The sequence below is a fragment of the Octopus bimaculoides genome, chromosome 12 (genome assembly GCF_001194135.2).
Source record: "Octopus bimaculoides isolate UCB-OBI-ISO-001 chromosome 12, ASM119413v2, whole genome shotgun sequence".
NCBI lineage: Eukaryota > Metazoa > Mollusca > Cephalopoda > Octopoda > Octopodidae > Octopus > Octopus bimaculoides.
Genome location: NC_068992.1, coordinates 38,362,428 through 38,367,023, shown reverse-complemented (window position 1 = coordinate 38,367,023; position 4,596 = coordinate 38,362,428). Strand labels below are relative to the sequence as shown.

Below are 4,596 nucleotides of genomic sequence, written 5' to 3'. Positions count from 1 at the left end.
ATATATATATATATACTTCCTCTATCTTAACAAGCCTCAATTAAAACAGTTAATTTAAAACTTACATATCCCTTCTATCCTAACTATCCCTAATTAAAATAATTAACCTAAAATACTTAGGACAAGTATATATGTTCCCTCTAACAAATGGTCTTATCACAAGAATGGTTGGATAGATAAGAAGTTTGGACTGCAACCACCACCACCATTATCATCATTGTCCATGCTGGCATGGGTTGGACAGTTTGACCAGGGCTGGCAAGCTGGAAGGCTGCACCAGACTCCAGTCTGATTTGGCATGGTATCTACAGCTAGATACTCTTCCTAACGACAACCACTCCAAGAGTGTAATGGGTGCTTTTCCGTGCCATTTGTGTGACACCAGTATGTGCCATGTCTGCAATTTTACTTGGCTTGATGGAATATCTTCTCAAGCACGGCATAATGTCAAAGGCTTTGGTCATTCGTCATTGTCTCCGTAATGCCCAACACTCAAAAGATGCTTTTCACATGCCACCAGCATTGGCCACCTTGCCTCTATGAGACCTGATGCTTGAAAGGTGCTTTTTATGTGCCACCAGCATGGGAGCCAGTTACATGACACCAGCATCGGCCACAACTATGATTTCACTTGGCTAGACGGGTCTCCTGAAGAAGACAAAAATTGTTAAATGAATTCCAAAACAAAGACCTTTGTCTTTCAATTAAAAATGGAAATAAATTTTCTTAATGCAGGAATTAATTAATGAAAGACCACAGCTGTTGGCTGCACCCACAAAATGACTCAATCTATAATGATTTTATTTATTTAGGAATCAAGTTGATATATATATATATAATAAAAGTCGGGGGTGGAAATAGCACAGAAGTAAATCTAAGACATTTGAATTTAAGAGGGAATTTAATAAAAATGACTTCAAAAATTATATAAAGAAAATATTACCAGTTTCGGTGTATCTCATCTTATCAAATATCAGTAAAAATTTATTAAAATTTCAAGTAAAAACAGTTTATCTTCTGTCTGGGAGGTCAAGACATGTTCTTAAATTGAAATATCTTAGACTTACTTCTGTGCTATTTCCACCTCCATCTATTATATATAAAAATTTGATTTGTATAGACCTCTAATCTTTTTTCACCTATATGTATGAATCAGTTACAAAACATGACTGTGTGGCCATTATGTTTGTTTAGCAAGCATGTGGTTTGGGGTTTGGTCTCATTTGCTGCACCATGGGTAGCTCAATGCCAACCAATTCTGTGAGGTAGACAGAAATTATAGGAAGTGTGTATGTGTATGTATTTCTTTTGTCTTTTATTTGTTTCAGTCCCTAGACAGGCCCTGCTGGGGCATACTGTGTGGTACCTTGGGCAAGTGTCTTCTATTATAACATCAGGTCAACCACACCCTTGTGAGTGGATTTCGTAGACAGAAACTGAAAGAAATCACTGTTTATATAATATATATATATATATATATATATATATATATATATATATATATATATATATGCGTGTTTGTCCCTCATCACCATTTGACAACCTGTGTTGGTGTGTTTATCTCCCTGTAACCTAGCAGTTCAACAAAGGAGACTGATAGAATAAGTACCAGGCTTTAAAAAAGGACTGCTGTCAATTCATTAGATTAAACATTTTTCAAGACACTGCTCCAGCATGGCCACAGTCTAATGACAGAAACAAGTAATAGGCACACACATACACACACGTTTACATGGATGTGTGCATGAATGTGGGTCAGTATTTATATATTTTCACATTTGTTGCCAATTGAGTGAAATGTTGCTGAGGTTGACATTATGACCAGTTGCTCTGTGCCTTTGATGACCTTTGGAATACAAATATGCTTTGGTTAAAAAATCAGGCAAAGTTTGGTAAGAGGAAGAGCATCTGGCCACCAAATCGTGCCTCAAACAAATCTCTGTCTTGACCCATGCAAGCAGAAAAGAAAAGAAAAAAAAAAAAACACTTCGGAAAATTTTCGTTAAAACATGTTTCGAATGTAAGAATCGGTTGAATTTACATGATCTCAGTGCATTTATGACATTCTTCAGAAATATTCGTACTTTGACATTCCTGACACTATACAGCTCTGTTTTCCATAGGAGGAAACTTCAGACATGTTCCTGACATTCCTTCACACCTCTCTCGTACAAACAATTTATCAGTCTGTAAGCATAGAAGAATTTGGTTAACTTTTGATCCACTTCTGTCAAACAGCAGCTTGTCTTGGCGCCGGAACATGTTGCTGTGCAGGATGTTGGCATTGGTGGTGGTGTTGTTATATCCTGCCTTCTGTTTCATTTGATATCTCGTTGCCATCAACATAAATAAGTTCACATCACACAAGAAATAAACAATTCCTCTTTGTTTGTTTGTTTTTTGCAATTTTGTTAAATTTATCCCATTTGTGACTACCTTTGCATGCACGCACGCGTGCGCACACACACTCATACACACAGGGGTACTGAAAGAAGAAAAAAATTAATAATTATGTTGAATGATAAAAAGAACTTTTAGAAATTCCAAGCCTTTATATTAGACTGAATGGAATGGAAGCGAAAATTCCATCTGTTTGGGTGGGATGAGGGTGAGAGGTGGGGAGTGGAATCATCATTATATTAATGTTAACATTTATTATAGTTTGAGATGGAGTAGTGAATTGGTAGAATTTTTAGAGCCTTGGAAAAACAGTTTTATAGCATTTTTTTTCTGCTTCTTTATCTTCTGAGTTCAGATCCCACTGAGGTTCGTTTCGTCTTTTTGTCCTCCAAGGTCAATAAAGTACCAGTCAAATACTAGGGGCTAATGGCATCACCTAACCCCTCTCTTCAAACTTGTAGGCTTTGGGTTTCAATTAGAAACAATCATGAATGGTTTTGCGCTGGTAGAATATCAGAAAAGAAATTGACTCACCATATTTGCTATGGCTTCTTATGTTTTTGAGTTCAAATCCCACCAAGGTCGATTTTGTTTTTTATCCTTCCAGTGTCCATAAAGTACCAATCAAGTACTGCGGGTTGATTCAATTGATTAACCCCTTCCCCTGAAATTTTTCACTTTATACCTTATTTTACAAATAACTTCTGTAGCTTGTGATGTTAAAAAAACAAACAAACAAACAAAAAGAGAAAAAACGAAATCTATTTCTGTGTAGAAGAACTACTTCTTGTAGTCTGACATATTTGCAGATATCTGTGGCAGTTTCTGAGACTGTTGTGTAACTTTAAGGAATATTCCTTTTAACACAACAACATTCTTCTCCCCACCCCAACACACCCTGATGAACTGTGGGACTGTTCCCCCCCCCCCCCATTTAGAGACATGAAGCTTTAAAAAAATGTAGCAGGTGCTCATTAATTTTTTTTAATCTTCTACTTTTATGTTTATATACTTAAAAATCTTAATCTAAATCTCTCTGCCTCTTGTTCTCACACACACACACACATACACTCTCTCTCTCAAAGAATTTTCAGGTGTTGATTAACATTGAATGGTCTCACACAAGGTGGGGGTGGAGTCCACTTACTGAAACAGATGCTACCCAGTTTAGGAGTGTTTTCTTCTTACCTAATAAAACATTTAAGCCCAAATTACCCTGGGTCCAGGCTTAGTGTCTTTGCATCCTTGGCGTTTCAGGTTCAGTCGCAATGTTTGGCACTTGAAACACAGGTCATCAACTTTACAATCTAAGCTGACCAAGGGTGTGAAAAATCACTGTTGTACTATAATATTATCATGAAATGTGCATTTTCTATGCTGGCATGGGTTGGACAGCTTGACAGAAACAGGCAAGTCAGAAACCTAATCAAGCTCTGCCAAACAGATAATAATTCATGAAGTGCCCACAGAACAGCCGCAAACCCAAACAATAACTTAATATATAACATGTCTTTGTCTGTCTTTACGTTCTGAGGAAGATGTTCGAAGAAGACATCGGAAAGAAAAGGTGAAGGACAAACTCAAATTATTACTCTTCATAAAGGGGATAACAAAGAGTGACATAGAAAGCTGTCATAAGATGATGGTGGTGATGATTGATGTGGCTTTATATAAAAAAAAGGGAAACGGTCCATTTGAGTCACAAGCTAGTATTAAGGTGGTCAGCTGTCAAAATTGTTAGAACGTCAAAAAAATTGCTTTGTAGTATTTCTGCACACTCATTGACTTTTGAGTTCAGATTCCACTGAGGTTGGCTTTGCCATTCATGCTTTTGGGGTCAATCAAATAAGTACCTATATAGTACTAAGGTCAGTGTAAACCATTTACCCCTTCCTCTCAAAATTGCTGATTTTGTGCCTAATTGCTGATTTTGTTATTATTATGATATTGTTTCATCAGTGATGAAACAAATGCTTTTCACATGCAAAAAAAGGGGGAAAAAAAGAAAAGAAAAAGGAAGACTAACAGGATGAGGTGTTTTTCTTTCCTAGTTGAATAGACTCCAACTACATTGGATGTAACCAGTTTTCAAATGAAACACACCCTTAAATTATGTCCTAAGCTATTTTGTAACTGTTTGTCACCAATTTCTGTTTTGTTTGTATATGTTACTATCTCCACCGCTTCCCAATCCCC

At 36.6% G+C, this 4,596-nt stretch overlaps 1 protein-coding gene across 1 annotated transcript in view; it reads left to right on the top strand.

Moving 5' to 3' along the window:
- LOC106875870 (uncharacterized) overlaps window positions 1–4,596 on the top strand; it is an 86,848-nt gene that overhangs the window by 36,517 nt on the left and 45,735 nt on the right. The window lies entirely within an intron of this gene.